Source organism: Crocuta crocuta, unplaced genomic scaffold (genome assembly GCF_008692635.1).
Source record: "Crocuta crocuta isolate KB4526 unplaced genomic scaffold, BGI_CrCroc_1.0 scaffold26, whole genome shotgun sequence".
Lineage (NCBI taxonomy): Eukaryota > Metazoa > Chordata > Mammalia > Carnivora > Hyaenidae > Crocuta > Crocuta crocuta.
The window spans coordinates 16,140,555-16,161,203 of NW_027532249.1; the positions used below are offsets into that span (position 1 = coordinate 16,140,555).

General features: G+C 39.7%; 1 protein-coding gene across 1 annotated transcript in view; it reads right to left on the reverse strand.

The window, feature by feature from the left end:
* The window catches only part of ZNF521 (zinc finger protein 521), a 237,542-nt gene that overhangs the window by 204,273 nt on the left and 12,620 nt on the right, over positions 1-20,649 (reverse strand). The gene's annotated exons all lie outside the window — the stretch shown is intronic.

Below are 20,649 nucleotides of genomic sequence, written 5' to 3' on the forward strand. Positions count from 1 at the left end.
GGGGGGGGGGGATTATTTTTTTAATTTTAAAAATGTGGCTAGCTAGACGATCAACTTGTACAGACAATAAAAGTGTAGCTCTGTGTGTTATAAACTATTTATGACATGTTCAAGGAAGTTTTTCACCCAGGCAGAAAATATCCTCTTAATAAGCCTTTTTTACTACAAGACGCTATTATCGGCCTCTTCTTTATTGTTGTTTTCATACTTTCAGCATAAATACAGTGCACAAAAAGACAAAGGCAATGCTGCAAACAACTGAAATGTTATACAATTTGCTAAAATGATGAATAAAATTAAAACTGCCTGTCAAAGCAAAATGAAGAGCAATTTTGTTTGCAATTTTCATAGCAGCTATGGAAAAGCAGCCAAATTCATGAACTGCATGCAGTCTGCAGTTTATAAGCATCCACAATAACTGAAGAAGGTGCTTTGATTAGTAATAATATCAAGATGAACTGCAGCTTAAAATTTAGAAGACCCTGGCCTCGCTGTGGTCCATCAGAAAAGAAGAGTCTATTCTCTGTTCCCCAAAATGGACTTAAAAGAGTTAATATCAGACTATCCAGATGATTATGAACACCTTAGAAAGCTGGTGTTTGATTCCAAATTTAAATTTCATCAATCATTCCAAGCACTAACACCTGTGAAATACGCATTCTCTGCTCTTATTCCTGGGCCCCTCGCTGGGAGCCCAGAGTACAGTCTGCAAATGTGGAGACCGGGGAGGTGCAAATACCACTGTTTGCTACCAGATTTTAACTAGAGTGATTTCTACTGTGTTCGGTGTCTGATGCACAGTAGGCCATATTCTTGAATGAAGGTAGGAATGAATGAATGCATAAAGGAATTTATTTCCATCACTGTACTCCATTTTGTTTACGATACTCAACACTCGATTTAGAGAAAACATAAAGCTTTGTGGTATGCCAGAGGAAAGGCCAGTCAGGGAACAGTCCGTGACAAAAAGGACAACATTAGTCACATTACTACAACTATTAATAACCTTGCCAAATGTTGGAGCTCCACTGCAGAATTCTATTCAAGACATAATTGAATGGTAAGAAATCTAGGTTCATTCTTTCACATTTAGCCATAAATATAACCTCGGTGAAATTCTTCTCATTGAAAGTTGCCCATTGCTGGTATCATTTTCTCTATTTTTACCCTCAAAAGTGAAAACACGCAAAAGTGCAAACATTTCATTAAAGTAAGTCTTTCCACACTCGTTTGTACTTTTTTAATTTTTTTTAATGTTTTATTTATTTTTGAGAGAGAGAGAGAGAAAGAGACAGCATGAGCAGGGGAGGGTCAGAGCGAAAGGGAGACAGAGAATCTGAAGACAGGCTTCGTGCTCTGAGCTAGCTGTCAGCACAGAGCCTGACGTGGGGCTCGAGCCCACGAACCATGAAATCATGACCTAATTTCATGTCAGATGCTTAACCGACTGAGCCACCCAGTCACCCCTCCACACTCATTTTTAAAAGATATCAGTTAAATGCAACAAAACGAATAAATGTTCCACATCAGCATTTTGGCTTATGAAAGCCTTCCCACAATCCCATTTGGAATGCTTGAGTGCAACTATCTGATTTAATAATATTCCCTAGTGTGGTCATTCCTAAGTAAAAGTAGGGAAACTCAGCACAGCTATACAAGAGAAAATTATGAATTTGAGCTTCAGACATAGGATTACAATAATTTAGACTTAATTCTCAGAAAGCTGAACTTCCTGGTAAGCAGTTAGTTGAAGAATTAGGAGGCTCCTCTTCCACCAGGAGAAATATGGGTCAGCTCTCTGAGATTTTGCCTTCAAACACCCAAGGATCCGTGAGTCAACACAACGCCCGCAGAAAATTCCACTCTTGGTGGATGTCTGCCACTCTTCCTGCAAAACCCTGGCCATGCTGTATTAGCGATTAGTTATACAACATACATCTACATCTACAAGTGGTATTTCCATTTTTCAATCAAGAAAACTAGAGAAATGAGTAGAATTTTTGAGTTTCTGGAAAATAATCATCAACACCCTCTCTGAATGCAAATGCATTAAAGATAATATATTGTTGTTGCTGTTGAAGACATTTTTATCCCAGGGACTCAGAAGTTCCAATCACCGCATCAAGAAAAAAATAAATCACTGTTTCAACTTTTTTTGGTACTAAAAGGACTTTAGGGGCGCCTGGGTGGCTCAGTCAGTTAAGCATCCAACTTCGGCTCAGGTCATGATCTCACAGTTTGTGGGCTCGAGCCCCGCGTCGGGCTCTGTGCTGACAGCTAGCTCAGAGTCTGGACCCTGTTTCGGATTCTGTGTCTCCCTCTATCTGTGACCCTCCCCTCCTCACGCTGTCTCTCTCTCTCTCTCTCAGAAATAAATAAAACATTAAAAAAAATTAAAAATAAAAAGATTTTAGTACCTGTTACTATCTAGCACATAATATGCACTCAATTAATATACACTGAAAGGAAGTATCTAAAGAAAGAAAAGAAAAACAAAAGAAATGTAGAGGAAAAAGTAGTGCCATATGAGGCTATTTTCTTAAACTGCCACATATTTCTCTGGAAAAAAAATGAAGAGAAGATCTTTGGCTTGAACTAAGTCAGAAAGAAGAGCACATCTACCAACATTTATGTATGTCACTTACCAATTTCCCATTGTTCCCTCCATCCTAAGATACTGCCTTAGATGTCAGACACTACATTCTGGCGAATCTCATATATTTACAATGAAAATATTTCCAATTTCACTTCATTGATTTTTTTTTTTTAGATCCAGGCCTCTTGGTCACCAATCTGCACAACATCATTGGACTTATATATGATGCCTTAATGTCAAGCACAATAATGGTGCATACACACACACACACACACACACACACACACACACACACACCCTTCCAACAAACTCTCTCTGACACTGGCATTTTAAAGCTCCCCACAGCTTTCTTATAATATCATGCCTAATTGTATCTTCTTTTATATGCCTTACCTGACTGGCTTATGCACAGGTACAGAGAAGTGGGTATTAAAGATTTTAAATCATGTACTATCATTAAGAAATAGAGTATATAGTTGATGGGTACTGGCACTGAGGAGGCAGAATGTTCTTCATGTCATCAGGGAAACAGCCCCAATGGACATGATAATACGGTTTCTGTTCCTAGTTCTGCCACTACCAGCCACGCCATCTTGAAGAAGCTACAGCTTCACTGGGGCCCAGTTGACTCATATGTGAAAGCAGGAGGAGGGGGTATGATGCTCTCAAGCAGGGGCTTTTGAACAATTTTTTTTTAATTTGTTCAAATTTTAAGTGGAAGGTCCAAGATAAATAAAACAGACAAAACTACCCAATATGAATCCGAGGTGGGATGCTCGGGGTCCAGCCTCCCAGACCCAGCTCCACCCTTCTCTTCTTCCCAAACGGCTGGAAGTCCCAGAGTTCCCAAAGCATGGTTTGAATCCGCTGTATTGAAGGATCTCCAAGGTCACTTCCTAAGTCTCATGCCCATGAAGTGGTTTGGCTTCATGTATTTTGCCTTTTATTTCTAAGTCAGTATTTTCGTTGCTGCAATTTAAGGTACGTAAATCAGGCAGAGGAGATGGCAGAACATAACACAATGAAAAAGCTCTGGATACCCTGTTGCTAAGTGATCATTTTAATCAATAATTAAAGAAAAAAAATCATGCGTCCAATTCCGGTCCTCGCCATGAGCTGTCTTCCAACACATAGAGATGATTGCCAAAAACCCCTGTAACTTCTACCTAGAGGAGGGCTCCAGAAAGGGTTGTTGCTGCACAAACAGATTTGCTTGCACGCGTGCATGCACACACACACCCACACACACACACACACACACATTTCTTAATTTCTTAGAGGTCTCTAAGCAGACATTACCAAGAAATTTACACTAGAGAATCAATCAATCATTGCTCCAGGAGTACAATATTTAAAACTAGCTTTTCTGGATTCTACCTCAAGGTGATCTCACTATTGCAGCTCTTTAGAGATTTAACAACAAAATTATTATTTCCAAACTTTAATTGAGCTTCTTAGGATAGGTATTTATGATACTCTTCACAACACTTGGAGATTTTATGCTCTACAGTGGAATATTTGGCTGTTTTATTAGTATTCATTTTTATTCCAGGTATTCAAATAGTATTGTATGGCTTTATCTAGAAAATAAATCAATTTGGAAATTTGCTTTTAGCAAATGGGGCTTCCGCAGTATCTTGCATACAATACAACTTTCACGCTATCTCTCCAACGTCTCTACCAGAGGATTTTTTTGACTGTCACACAATTTAAATTAAAGATCCATTTTTAAGACACTTTTTTAAAAAAGTAGTGCCTTATGATTAGCAAATTAAAGATGACTTTTTCTTGTTTGCTTGCAAATAATTTCTTTAATCCGGAGCGTGAGAAGTGAACTCTAGCTAATGAATATTATCCTTAGTAAGCAGTAACCTAGAATCTTAAAACGTTCGTTTTTATGATTGGTATTTTGAAGTTGCGACTTTGATCCATATAGACATAAAAAAGAAATGATTTTATTAACATTCTCTTTCATTACTGGATAATACTCTGCAATGCTGTTACTGTTGGGGTACTATTAAGAGTTTCCCTTAAAGAGGAATTCACAGATGATTTTAAGATAGTAAGAGTGATCAAAATTCTTTGGTTTCTTTAGATAAGCTGAGTATTCTCATTTTCTCCTTGCTGTTAATTTTCTGCTGATCCTTTGGTCAGCTGCTTCTAGGTATGAGTCAAGAGATAGTGTCAAGCAATAAAGATGCATAAAGCATGGGCAAATAATTATGCTACAAATTAGTTATCAAATTTGATTCTAAAGGCCTAGGATATTTTTTTCTATGACTCTTCCTTTATTATTTTTTAATTATTAGACTAGTAGCAAACAACCTTTTAATCATGTGCAAGTAACAAAAATGGATTTATGTGGTGGCAAAGCTATCTACAATTCTTGCAGAACTACTTTATATCTTGAGATGCAGGGTTAGACATAAATCTTTCTGTACCGCTATCTCTGACATCATTTTCTCTTTCACATAAAGTTCTTTGGGGAAAAAAAGATGCACTACACATATTTACCTAACAGTGCATAAAAAGTGTAATTAATAATTACAACTAGCACTCATGAAACTACTATGTTGACAAGAATGAGAACACTGACAGCACCTAAAATTCCCATATGACCCTCCCCATCATCAACGGTTGTCTCTACCTTAAGGCAACTACGAAACTGACTTTCATTCTTTGTTTATAGTTATCGTCATCCCTTCTTTGTATAGAACCCTAAATCATACACTTTTGTTTTGCCCAGTTTTGAACTCCATGTGAATGGATTCATACTGATTATATTCTTTTCTGTCTTGTGTCTTGAGTCACTCAAGTTTGCAGGGCTTATTCATCTTGATGACTGTAGCCACGCTTCATTCATTTTTCTTGCTGATATATTCCATTATTTGAATATCCATGATTTATCCATTCCGTTTGTCAGACATTGGGGTTGTTTCCAGTTTTGACTACTATACACAATGCCACTCTGAATGTTCTTGTCCATGTCTCCCATAAGTATGAGTTTTTCTGGGGTATGGAAAAGTGGGATTGCTGAGCCATAGATATGTCATATCTTCAAATTTACTGGATAATGTCAAACCATTTTTCCAAAGTTGTTCTGCCAAGTTACACTCTCACCTGCAGAGACTGAAATTCTGCTCTACTTCAGATCCTTGTCAACACTTAGAACTGTCATACTTTTTGCCAGTTTGGTGCATATACAGCCTAAGAAATTATATGTTCATCACACTCTTACTATCTTGGTTTAAAGCACTGCACAGACAACATGAAAATAGCCAAAGGTATGCCCTTCCACTCTCTGTTTTGTCTTTGTCTCTCAATGGCCCTAGTCAATTTTAGAGCTTCTGATATAAAAATTATATTTTTTTAAAGATTTTTTAATGTTTATTTATTTTTGAGAGAGAAGGACACAGTGTGAGCGGGGGAGGGTCAGAGAGTAAGGGATACACAGAATCTGAAGCAGGCTCCAGGCTCTGAGCTGTCTGCACAGAGCCCGATGAGATCATGACCTGAGCCAAAGTCGGACGCCGAACCACTGAGCCACCCAGGTGCCCCCCAAAATTATATTCTTTATTTTAATCCTTCTTATCCCCTTTACCCTTACAAAACAGACTGTGCAATACTGGTAATACTATCCCATTTCATAGGACCACGAGGTACAAAAATTATAATTCTTCACAAAGAAATTGCTGCTAACTTCCACTCCTCTCCTCTATAAATAGTATTTTATACCTTAATACTATAAATTACACTTGAGTCCTTCCATATGGAGACAGTTTTCCACATTATGAGCATCAATATCATGTATGCAAATCACATATATACCATTTGCCTAGACTTGTTATAAATTTGAGATCTGAGATTGTCTATTTCTCAAAAAAAAAAAATACTCATACTTCATTCTAAATAGAACCCCATTGCTGATGGTCTTGAGATTTTAAACCTCAGGAAGTTAGTGGGGTGCATATGGAACAGGAAAGAGGAGCAGAGAATTTCCCTTGAACAAACACTCTTCCTTAGAAGAGTGTTTTGACCTTCTCAGATCACACTGTGGGATGTTTACATTGAAGTATATGTCTAACTTCCTCCCCATCTCTGCAAATACCTTCTTTTCCTCAAGGTCAAGTTCAAGTCTCCCTTGCCATGAATTAGGCCTTCCCAGAACATGGCAAACCCCAGTAATCTCTCATGACTTGACTATACACTTTGATGCTTAATTATATTCTCTAGGATGTATCTCTTTATACTTTGTTATGCTTAATCATATCATAATCACTAAACCATAAGTTCTCAGGAAGAAGAAACCTTTCCTTTCTTGTTCAAGGCTCTATCCTCGGTAGAAGAAATCATGCCTGGCACATAGCTCATACTCCGTAATTAGTAACTGAATGAAACAAGAATGTCTCATGTTTTTCTGTACTTCTTTTATATGTGTGAAGGGTCACCTCATAGATGATATAGCCTTAAAAGTAGCAACCATTTTTTTATATTTCTTTGTTTCCTCTATATTACCAAAGATGATAGATACATAAAGAATTAAAATGGACCACAAAATAAGACCCACATTCTTTAAAATAAGTACTTCTTCAAAACATCTAGAACATACTAAAGTGAAGTCAAGAACATACTAAATAGACTAAGCATAAATACCTGGCATTTATACTTTATAGTCCATTTTTGCTAACAGAGACACCAGCGCAAGTATGTGCTAATCAGACAGACAGCTTGCACAAAATCAATTTACAATATTCAAGCTATAACAAACCCATGCAAAATTCTTATCAAATCCTTTGTGATCTGTTTATTTAGTCTCATTAAGATGTTTTAAACATCATTGTGGGGTGGTTTTAAAAATGTCTGACTCTAAGATAGTTTGCCACTAGAAAATACAGAACATTAATGTAAATATTACTGAACATGCTATGACTTAAGAAGGTGGTAACATTGCAATACTCTGGAAGTTCTGCCTAAATGGAACACCCAGTCTGCTATACTACCATCACAGAATAGACACAGACCATGGAAAACTACATTTCTCCACCAGTTCTGAGGGGGGAAAAAAGATCTGTTTTTAGACATTCAGATATATTATTTTTTTCTGCAAGAAGTAAGACGTAGATGTGTTTCAGACATTTCTTTTTTTTTTATTATAACAATGTCCATAAATCCTTAGTAGAAATTCTAGAGTAGAAATTTTTCCTATTCTTGGATTTTTTTGATTGAGTCATTCACAGATTCATTCATTCACAGATTCATTCATTCACTCACCATTTACTGAAGACCCACATGTAACCTAGGCTAGGCCTAGTACATTCAGCCGTTCACTCATTCTAGATGAAAAGATGGCAATGTTTTGTCTTTTCGCTGTTTTGAAAAATTCCTTAATTTTCACTGAGTTATTACTGTCAAAAAGCATGGATTAGTCCTGAGTTTCATTCAAATCACCGAGGAAAAAATATGTATAATCACACAAAGCAATAGAAAACTTATAAAAGCCTATATTTCCAATTCTACCTGTTAGTTCTACTAAATGATGTCCTAGTCAAAGATCTCTACCGATTAATGAACCTGGGGCCAATCACACCACTAGACCATCTCAGACACATTCTACCTGTGTTTTGGCATGTGGACTGGGTTGGAGTACATTTGAGATTAGACTTTAGGCTCCTCCAGGCACCTCTCTCTCCTGCTGCTGTTGCTAAAGCAAAGCTAAGGCTCAAATAAAGAGACGCAATTACTCTATACTTCCTTTCTGCTCCCATGTCTCTCACGAGAGAAAGTGAAGCGACCACCCCTCTAGAAGTCTCTATATGCCTAGGAATTTTGTGCCCCCACCATATTTTACATTTTTTAAATGGGACAGCTGGGTGATCAGAGTGGTACATTATATGATTTTCCTTGATCCTACACTACCCTAGGGATTGCCTGTTATACTTCTAGGAATAATAACCACCACGAAAGGCAAGATATTAGACTTAGTAGGTTTAAAAACAAAGCAATGAAGAAGGGAATAACTACTTAAATCATGCTGCAAAGATTGAAAGCAATTCATAGGTAGTAGCTGTAACACACGTGTGGCTTCACTGAGTGAAATTAAATCATTCTAAAGTTTCACTCTAGATGCAGGATCACGTCGCTCTTCTAAAGAGTGAGCATGCCCCTAAACAATGCAGAGTTGGCTCCCGGCCAAGTGACCAGACCACAAATGTGGATACACCTTGGACAGCGGACATCCTGGGCGCAGCGGCCACAAAGTTTTAGCTCCCACCACTTCCCACGTGGAAATCCAGCAAAGAAAAACAATCTAGCAGCCACGTGACTCAGGGCTGTCATCCTCTGCATCTGTCCCCATGTGTAAACATCTTGATGCAGAAGGAAACTGACTCATCCCTATCAGGAAAAGTCCGTTTTCCTCTGCCTCGCATATACCAGGACTTGGCCCATGTGAGGTCTGGGTAGGAAGCCGTACAGAATACTAAGTTGTAACTGTACAAAACAAAACCTAAGCTCTTTCAAATGTGGCTGGACTACCAAGTCCAACGAGGGAGGTAACAAAGAAGGACGATGCGTAAGGTAAAAGCAAACAACGAAAAGATGATCTCAAATAGACATTTTCTGCAGACCAAGGAGATACGTTAAGAAAAATTACTGAGGAATTCTGAATACAGACAGAATCAGAAACTTCAGAATGATGGGAACTATGTAGTACTCCCATTGAGAGACAAATACTTGAGACAGCACTCAATTACTGTGCTGTGTTCTACTCCTAAAAGGCTATAAAATAGGAAGGGAAAAAACACTAAGGTTTTCATGAAGCAACTCCCAATACTGCTCAGGGTGAGAAACCACTATATTTGACTAATGCGTCTCCAATAAATGAGGATTTTTAATGACATATGAGAGTAGAATTAGGACATTAACGACCAACGCTACAAGGGAACAAAAAGGCTACAGTAATTTGTTGCTTCCTAGCTCTCACGTAGTAGCATCAGATCAATTAAAACCGCAGGACAGACTTGGAGGAAATAAATGGTAATCAGAAGGACTTGGATTTCTGCGGTAGACTGTGCTTCCCAAGATGGGAATAACAATAACACATACATCCCACGTGCTCTATTGCAGTGTGTGTGACCTTCCTACTCCATCACCAAAGACTGGAGTTGATTTCCCCTCCACGTGAATCTGCACTGGACTGAGCCTGGCACTAACGTGTTGCAATTTAGACCTTGGGGCACTCCTTCTTAGAAGTCAGAGCCAGGCCCATGCCTTGAGCTACCAAAGCCACCACGTGGAGACGCCTACCAGAAAGACAACCAAGGTTCAACCAAGCCTCANACTACCCTAGGGATTGCCTGTTATACTTCTAGGAATAATAACCACCACGAAAGGCAAGATATTAGACTTAGTAGGTTTAAAAACAAAGCAATGAAGAAGGGAATAACTACTTAAATCATGCTGCAAAGATTGAAAGCAATTCATAGGTAGTAGCTGTAACACACGTGTGGCTTCACTGAGTGAAATTAAATCATTCTAAAGTTTCACTCTAGATGCAGGATCACGTCGCTCTTCTAAAGAGTGAGCATGCCCCTAAACAATGCAGAGTTGGCTCCCGGCCAAGTGACCAGACCACAAATGTGGATACACCTTGGACAGCGGACATCCTGGGCGCAGCGGCCACAAAGTTTTAGCTCCCACCACTTCCCACGTGGAAATCCAGCAAAGAAAAACAATCTAGCAGCCACGTGACTCAGGGCTGTCATCCTCTGCATCTGTCCCCATGTGTAAACATCTTGATGCAGAAGGAAACTGACTCATCCCTATCAGGAAAAGTCCGTTTTCCTCTGCCTCGCATATACCAGGACTTGGCCCATGTGAGGTCTGGGTAGGAAGCCGTACAGAATACTAAGTTGTAACTGTACAAAACAAAACCTAAGCTCTTTCAAATGTGGCTGGACTACCAAGTCCAACAAGGGAGGTAACAAAGAAGGACGATGCGTAAGGTAAAAGCAAACAATGAAAAGATGATCTCAAATAGACATTTTCTGCAGACCAAGGAGATACGTTAAGAAAAATTACTGAGGAATTCTGAATACAGACAGAATCAGAAACTTCAGAATGATGGGAACTATGTAGTACTCCCATTGAGAGACAAATACTTGAGACAGCACTCAATTACTGTGCTGTGTTCTACTCCTAAAAGGCTATAAAATAGGAAGGGAAAAAACACTAAGGTTTTCATGAAGCAACTCCCAATACTGCTCAGGGTGAGAAACCACTATATTTGACTAATGCGTCTCCAATAAATGAGGATTTTTAATGACATATGAGAGTAGAATTAGGACATTAACGACCAACGCTACAAGGGAACAAAAAGGCTACAGTAATTTGTTGCTTCCTAGCTCTCACGTAGTAGCATCAGATCAATTAAAACCGCAGGACAGACTTGGAGGAAATAAATGGTAATCAGAAGGACTTGGATTTCTGCGGTAGACTGTGCTTCCCAAGATGGGAATAACAATAACACATACATCCCATGTGCTCTATTGCAGTGTGTGTGACCTTCCTACTCCATCACCAAAGACTGGAGTTGATTTCCCCTCCACGTGAATCTGCACTGGACTGAGCCTGGCACTAACGTGTTGCAATTTAGACCTTGGGGCACTCCTTCTTAGAAGTCAGAGCCAGGCCCATGCCTTGAGCTACCAAAGCCACCACGTGGAGACGCCTACCAGAAAGACAACCAAGGTTCAACCAAGCCTCAGCTGAGCTCCAAGGTGGTGTCAGCACCAGCTACATAAGACCTCCAGGTCAACCTCATGAAAAGCAGAATATCCAATTAGTCAACCCAAAGATCATGAAAAGTAATAAATTGTTATCATTTTTTAAAGTTTATTTATTTTGAGAGAAACAGGGACAGTGCTATCAGGGGATGGGCAGAGAGAGAGGGAGTGAGAGAGAATTCCAAGCAGGCTCCAAGCCGTCTGCGCAGAGCCCAGTGTGGGGCCTGAATTCACAAAACTGTGAGATCATGACCTGAGCTGAACCCAAGAGTCAGAGCCACCCAGGTGCCTCTAAATTGTTACCATTTTTAAGCTACTAACTTTTATGATGCTTCATTATCCAGTAATAATTAAAACATTCTATATTTTATTATATCAATATAATGATAAGCTGATTTAAACAAACATACACAAATGATATGGAAACATAATAGGAATGGTTATTTTGAAAGTAGATATTTTGATTTAATAATGTATAAACAAGAGAACATTCTCATTTTGGTACATCTTTATATCTATTATTAAAAGTTTTGGGGGCACCTGCGTGGCTCAGTCAGTTAAGCCTCCTATTTCGTCTCAGCCTCCGACTTCGGCTCAGGTCATGATCTCATGGTTTGTGAGTTCAAGCCCCGCATTGGGCTGTGCACTAACACCATGGAGCCTTCTTGGGATCCTCTGTCTCCCTCTCTCTCTGCCCCTCCCCCATGTTCACTCACACTCTCTCTCTCTTTCTCAAAATAAATAAAGTTTAAAAAATGTTTTGAAGGGCATCTGGGTGGCTCAGTCGGTACAGGGCTGACTTTGCCTCAGGTCATGATCTTGCGATTCATGAGTTCGAGCCCCATGTCTGCCTCTGTGCTGACAGCTCAGAGTCTGGAATCCGCTTGGTATTCTGTGTCTCCCTCTCTCTCTGCCCCTCCCTCACTCATGACCCCCCTCTCTCTCTCTCTCTCTCGGTCCTTCTCTCTCAAAAATAAACAATTTTTTTTTTAATTTTGGATGTATTAGAAAGATCATAAAAATCTCACCAAACCAAATTTAAATGAAGGAGCTATTGCCAACTTTAAACGTTATAATAAAAATATAACAAAAACATTAAAGCTCCTCAAAAACATTTATAAATATTTAACTTTAATTCCAGCAAAGATATAAAAAAAAAAAGAGGTATACTCCTTACAAAACTTTCTGCTTTCCTCTTCTCTTTGATTCTTCAAGCATTTCCCCACTCTTAAGATGTATACATATTAATAATTGGAAGGCATCAAACAATAGTAAGAGCCATTTATGTCCCTCCTGAACATCGCAAGCACAAAGGTGGATAAGGGCTGCCTATCCCTCTTCAACCTACTTTTTAATTTTCTAAAAATGTAACAGCTATAATATAAAGATGTCTATAAACTTGTTTTTATTTTGAAAGCACCCATAATTTTTCCAATTAGCAAACAGGAGCCACTGGCAGGTGGAACTTACTTTTTCTATACCCGGTTTTATGGAGTTTCTCAGATATACACAAGGGGCACATTGGGGATTTATTAAAAACTGGAAAGGGGTCTCATACAGGGTTAGAGGAATCTAAAAATATCCAGTGGAGCAGAGAAACTGACAAGAACGTGGGCAGCACAGGTAGAACGTGGTGTGGCAAATAAAGAGAAAGGAGAAGCAACAGAAAAGGGGCCCATCGCCTTCTGTAACTTCCGCCCATAAGACACAGAATCATCTACAACTGAAGACACTCGACAGGCAGCTGATCGTTTTTGACTCATCAAGCATCACCCCCTACACAGAAGTGTCTTCCATAACAACACCAAGGAGCGTGCCGAGAGGGCCACCAAGCCCAATTTCATGCCAAAATGGTGACCCGAAACAGCTCATGACCTGTCCATCTGAGGGAAACCAGGCAATCCTCGTGTGGCTGGTCCAAGCCCTCAGTGGGCAGGAGTCTTCCTTAGCAGGGACCAGCAGGCTTTCCTTTCGGCACGTTCCCAAAGAATGGGGTAGCAGCTAGGGATTGGGGAAATATTCAAATGAGATGGAGGTGGGGAGGCAGGGAGGTTTAGAGATTCCATCCACTTACAGATAAATATCTGGTACAACTTACAGAGTAAAAAGTGCCCACCGGAAGAATGCAAGGACACTAGCACTCCAACGAGCAGTTATCTGACCTGAAATATGCTCTGGGGCAATGGCTTATGGTGTGATTCATTACGCACTTCGCTTTGTTGAAATAACTCATACAGCAAAACCAACACTGGACTTGGAGTCAGAACTTCAATGTCCCAAGTCGTAGCAGGCCCAGTAAATTGCTAGGTGACAGTGAGTCTGGGTTTTCTTTTCCATAAAAAGGGAGTTGAGCCAGGTGAACTCCATTGGTCTTTATTGGCTCTAACCTTGCATGACTGTTGTTCGACGCCAAATGGGAAACTTCTGTCTTCCACAGTCCCTCCATTTGTATAGATTATCTAGTGTATTTTTTTTTTGTATACCACCTGTTTGTTTGTAGATGCTGGGGAAGGCCTTGGAGAGGAAGAACGGTGGGAGAGAAGTGTGCATGGCAGCACTGGGAGGCATGTAGCGTATGTACACTGACAAAGGCGTGCCTCACCCCAGCTGCTTAGCTTTGGCAGACGGTCTAGGCAGCTCCATGTCTCAAGCTAGCAATGGCACGCTAGTCATGCCTACGTAATAGATCTCATCCCCAAAACAGGTGTGCGACATGCCTTTCATTTAATTGAGCTCCATGTCCCAGGACACCCACAGAATGAAGCAAATTGTGTGATGCTTTCATGAAAAATATAGTTTTTAATAAACTATAAAAAATATAGTTTCTAGGGTGAAACAGGATGGTGTTGAGGCTGGCCAGGTACACAGAAGTTCCATGGGCTATACGATGGCCCCAAAAACATTCCCTCGGGTTCTATGTCCATGACATGACTGCCGTGGCTGTATTAAGTATTCTGCTCAAATAAAGGTAGGTCTCCTTATTTTTCTGTCTAGGACTACTGACATTCAAAACAGAGAACCAAGGTGGACAAAGCACAGAGTCTTAGACTGCAATTCTGCCCTGGATTTGAAAACAGTTTCTCCGTTGGAAAATCAGATGTGCTATCTGCGAAACAATTCAAGAATGGAGGTTATCAACCAGAGAAAAAGGTTCTGTCCATAGTGGGAATCTAAAGGGCCCTTAGGTTTTAGCGAGTAATCTAAATTATACATGCTATTGGAAAAGAGAAATATCACTAGCAATACAAAATAACACAAAATTCAAATGTTCAAAAATGCTAATTGTGTGAGAGACTGTCAGTCACCTACCTAAAAGTCCATTCTTTCATTCCATTGAGATGTGAGTGGAATTATGGATGGAACTTGTTGAACGGCTGTTTAAAAAGAACCAACTTAGACAAGAAAGGCCATGTGAGGTCTTCCGTCTTCCCTCTTTTCCTAACCTCCAACTGGCCATAATGGCATGAAGTCCAACAGCCAGCACGGCCCTCAACAACAGCAGCCATGGGCTAGGAGCAGAGCACCAACAAAGAAAACCAGCTCTGGACCACTTAGCTCCAGAATTCTCACATCTAAGCAAGACATAGACTTCTTTCTAATTTAGGCTGCAGTTGGTTGGGGGTTTTCTGTTATATATAATCATATAGCTTTCAATTTGTCCAAAGTCTACCTTCAATCTTAGATGCCACTTGATATGAATGGCTTTTTAGTTGGACAGTGAAAGGAAAAGATGTCTCCAGTGATCAACAGTTCAACCCAAAGATATTTCGTTAACTTAAAAAGAATGTTTAAGAGTAAATTCAATTTTTGTCATGTCAATAAAGAACTAGGTTGTTGAGGAAATCACTGAAGATTCTGATTTCTCAATCTCTCATTTTATAATGGAGATAATATTGACCTACCTCATGAGCACAGGCAGAGGATTAACTAATTAGCGATTGTCAATCACCATGAAAATATAAATTTTAAGAAGCAATAAGACTTTTCATTAATCTATTAATAGCTGTGCTAGTAATTTCTTCCTTCACTGGAGAAAATTTACATTTGATAAGCACCAAAGGCTCACAGCATAATAAGAATAAAACTTAAGTGAAAATTAAGTCTGAAGACACTTCATGACATTTTAACAAAAGCATTAAGGCAAAAGATCCTACTATCAAATGTAGTCACCTGGAGACAGGCTCAATATATTTTTAATGAATTAAGAAACTTCATACGATAGTCCATACTGGTTAAGCTATTTTAAAGGAGTATTCTAAAACGGTTCCATAACCCAAGTCACCTCAGCAATTATTCAGATTCTATCCTACTTGATTTTCAAACTACTCTTAGGACAACCTAATATAGAAACGGATTTTTCCTGGTTAGTAACTAACCTCATGGTTACTTTGTTTTGTTACTTTGTTGAGCCGTTTTCACAAGCCCTGCACTCTGTTTGAACTCGAATACTCCAGGAGTGCTGCAACTTGACGTGACACAATGCTGCTGCTTATGAAATTATTTTCTAGATGAGATACAAAAAAAAAATTTAATATAATTTATGGTCAAGTTGGCTGACATAGAGTGTGTAAAGTATGCTCTTGGTTTTGGGGGTAGATTCCCATGGTTCATCGCTGAGATACAGAAATGTTAACTCGAAGTACTTTACCCATCTACAGTTCCCTACCTGAGATGCTTCATCTCACCCTCACATCCCAGACCGTCCCTGCTCCTATTCATTTCCTAATGATCTGCCCAGGTGTATTCACCTGTGGTCATTGCCACAAGGCCTCTCTAACCAGCTCATGTACACTTGCCGCCCCCTTCTTTAAACATTACCGAACTTGAGGCACCTGGGTGGCTCAGCTGGTTGAACAGCAACTTCGGCTCAGGTCATCATCCCATGATTTGTAGTTCGAGTCCCACATGAGACTTGCTACTATCAGCCTGTCAGCACAGAGCCTTCTTTAGATCCTCTGTCCCCACCTCTCCCTGCCCCTCCCCTGCTTATGCTCTCCCCTAAAATAAATAAATACAAAAAAAAAAAAACCATTATGGAACTTACTGCTCATATTAGAAATCTTGGCATTTAATGCTATACTGTTGCATTCAGGTTTTCAGTTACATGAGTTGTGTTCCCTGAGTACACAGTAAGATCCTTTGCAATCAGGATCATGACTCGTATTTCTTTGTACCTTCACAACGCATAGCAGAAAATGTGAATATACTAAAAGCTCACTAACGCGTACATGTTAAGTACACTGCTTTAATACGTGTGGTACACTGCAAAAGTCAACTGTCTTAGGGTCATTTGTTGCACAAATGCATTTCTTCAGGCTCTATCCCCCTAGAAAACAAAAGTATGAGTCTCCCAGATTTAAAGGAAAGCACTTCGACCAGATGATTTTCCAAACCACTGATCACCTGAATCTCTATGACTGCTAGGCCAATTTTATGATGCTACAAAAAACAAGGTATGAATACTTTTAATTATACTAAGCTAAAATTAATATTTTATAAATTTTGAGTGAATTCACAAAAACAAGGAGGATTATTTTTAAAACATTCTAAAAGATGCATGGGAATAAATAATAAATTAAATAAATAAATAAGCTATAACATTTTTCAATGCTATCCATTGCACAACTGTCTTCTTATACTTACATGCACCAGAGTACAGGCCAAAAGTTTATGTCAGGGCTTTAGTTTTTAATATTTTGTATAGAATAAAGTGTTATATAGATACAGGGCCTCTCTTCTTTATTCTCAAAATATGATGTCCCCTATTCTGTATAAATCTAAACATTAAGGTCTTACCGGAATGGTGATAAACACGCTTAATTAAACTAATTCTTATTCCCTTCAATTGCCCCTTTCCCCCAACACCAATCCCACATTATTCCCTTTTTAATTTTAAAAGGGGGAGAATTTAACACTGAATGCCAAGTATTAACTCATACTAACTCTTTCAAAACCTCTCAGGATTCTGGAAGGCATTCAAATCTAGAATCTGACTCATGTGAGTTATTCTTAAAGGAATCATTACCACCTTTGATAATATTAATACTAATAATTATGTTTATAGTGAGCACTCACTGTGTGCCAAGCACCTTACCGGAATGATACATCTATTATCTCATTTAATCACCACAACCCTAGGAGGCAGGCAATGTTATTACCTTTTTATTATTGCCCCCACTTTACAGATAAAGAAATTTTAGATTAAAAATGTAAGTTATGTGCCTAAGGCCACACAGCTAGCTTCTGGAGAAGTGAGATTTGCATTGTGGTTGGCCAGCTGCCAGAGCCCACCCCTCTATCCATTATACTGACATCTCTACTAGTCCCATTAACCACACGACTCTTTTTTACTCATTTTAACATCTTGAAGTTTTGTTAATTCATCTTTCCTTTCAAAGATTGGTAAGAATTAATTACTACTGAATGATTACATTGATTTTTTTTTTAAAGCTAATGGAATTTTTAATGAAAATAATGCTCAGGGAGATGATTGGGAACTGCAAGTCTAAAAATCAAGCCTAAAAGCAGTCTGTGAAGATTCACAAGATAGCCACAGATTCCAAAAAATGAACAGTAAAATTAAATCTGCCTGGTAATTTTTTTGAAGGGGGGGAGGGGGAGTGCTGGTGGGCATAACCAAAACCCCTAAGTAGTAAGATTTTCCTATAGAGATAAACCTTAGGATATATTTCTAAAAAGAAAACCCACTGCTCTAATCCTTTGAGAATAAAGCACCTTTCTTAGCATCCATTTGCTGGATTTCAAGAAGGCATTAAACCCTGGATGTCAAAATTCCTCATCTTGAAAGAAAGAACGCTAGTCAGCCTTAAAGCTTTTCATATGTCTTGCTTTTTCAGGGTGTCCCCTCCCACTCGCGGCAACAGCACCAGCTGTAAGGGGCCTTCTATCCAGCAGCCCAAGTGTGAGTAGTGACCCACCTAAGGGGAGGAGGTTCTCCATTATTAAAATGGGGGGAGGGGAAGCTGGATCAGAAACAGTGTCACAGAAATGGGGGGAGGGTGGGGGGAGAAATTTAGGTAATTGACAAAGGGAAGACTAAACCACAACTCAAAGAAAGAGGAAGCACCCTAAGTGGCCAGATGCCTACCTTTGGTTTCAGGTCTACACACGCAACTGCTATGTTAACCAAGTTGGCCAGAAAACTATCTCAAATTTAACATAAGCGAAAGTGAACTTGCCAAACCTGCTTCTCTCTCATCTCTGAGGCCAGGTGATGGTCACCCAATGCACCTGAGGATTTCAGAGACATGGGGCTCGATCTAGATCTTTTCCTGGTTCTTATGTCCCACAATGAGGCACTCACTACATCTGGATGATGTCTACCTTCACAATAGTTATTGAATTTGAGCCTCCTCTCCACCCCTGTGCCCACTGCACTGATGTGGGCCCCATCTTTTCTTCATAGTGCTATCACAAGAGCTGCTAATTCTTCTCTAATCTACCCGCCACGTGCCATCCAACCTGAAGAGATGTTCTCCTGCAGATGTTCTTCAATAGCTACCCACTGCCTAAAACTGTAATCATCAAACATTCTTAAGCTTCTAAATCCAATAGTCAAATAAAATCTTACTGGAATATCCACCAGTACATCAAGGAATTCCAGCCAGGGCTGTTCTGGGAATGGAGGGCTCCTGCTAACTCAATCCCTACTTCCATGCCTCCCTGGCTGATGCCTGCAGGATTCCTCAGAACACTATAAGAAGCACAGGCCAGAGAACCAAATTTGAGTTCTTAGCTTAGCACCCTCCCTCCATGGCCAGACCCTACCTTCCCTTCCTGGTTCATTGTAACAAGCAACCTTCAAGATGGCCCCCAAAGATCCCCATCTCCTGGTATAGATGCCTTTGTATAATAATTCTCTCTCATATCATACTAGAATTAGTCTGTTAGTCTGTGTGATCCATAATAGAATACAGCAGCCTTAATAGTATGCCATTCCCAAGAGTAAGTCATAAAAGACATTGAACTTCCATATCCTTGCCTCTCCCTCTCCTTCTCCTCAGAGTTCTCATCCTGAGGAAAGTCGGCTGCCATATCATGAGCTACCCTCTAGAGAAGCCCATGTGGTGAAGACCTGAGGTGTCCAATCAGTAGCTATGTGACTGAGCTCAGAAGGAGATCCTCCAACCCCACTCAAACATTCAAATGGTCGTAGCCCTGGCCAACCCCTTGACTACGACCCTATCAGAGACGCTGAACCAGAATCTCCCAAGTAAGCTGCTCCAAAATTCCTCACCTCCATAAACTTTAAGATTCTGGTTTTAAGTCAAAAAGTTTTAGAGTAACTTATTACCTCACTAATTCCCTCTCTTACACTTTTCCTCTTATTCGAATGTGTCCAAGCAGGTATTATTCTGTCCCTTGTTTCTCCCTTACTCTTCTTTCTCTTTTCTCTGCCTGAAATGTTCCTCTCCCCACCTTTCTTCACCTAGCTAACTCGTCTCAACACTAACATCATCATGTGCTCCAGGAAGCTGTCCCTAAACCTCCAGGCTGGGCTCAATAAGCCACTCTCCATCATTTTTCTCCCAGAAGATCCTGGACCCTGTATTTCCAGTACTTACTGGACAAAGAGTAGGGCCTTGATAGTCATTTATTGAGCTGAATGTTACTGACAAATGCACAGTAGTATTTGGGAAGACGGGCTATTCATTTCATTGTCTCTGCACAGTCTTCTCAGTATAACAAGAAATGATGCCACATACTTTTCATTACACTAAACCACACTATAGGATCTAATCAATATAATAATATTTGTGTTAATAAAAATGTGTCCGTTTTAAACCAGTGTTCACAAGAAGAAAGCTTTTCACTGTTTAGTTGTGAGGCATCAACTCAAGCTCTACCTATGAGTGACTACATGCAAAAGTTAAGTCGCTTGTTTTTTTTGTTAAGACTGAGACAAATGAACTGCAAAGGGCAAGCAGCTTGCTTGAGAAAGGAAGCAATGGGGAGAGGGAGAAATAAACTCAAGTGAGAAGGGCTGCGTTCAGCCACGCTGCTGGATAACCATACCATCACTCTAGGTCAAAGAACAAAATAGCCAAAGAATGTTTTCAGTACGTTTCCACAACCCAAAGAAGATGATACCTCGCGTATTGAGAAGAAATGTTCACGTTTAGAAGACTGTATGCTTTCTCCCAATATACACAGGTACCTCGGAAAAACAAAAGGAAAATACAAACCCAGAGGCTAAGGGATCGTGCCCTAAAACTAAAGTCCTGGGTAGAGAAGAAAAGCAAAAGAATA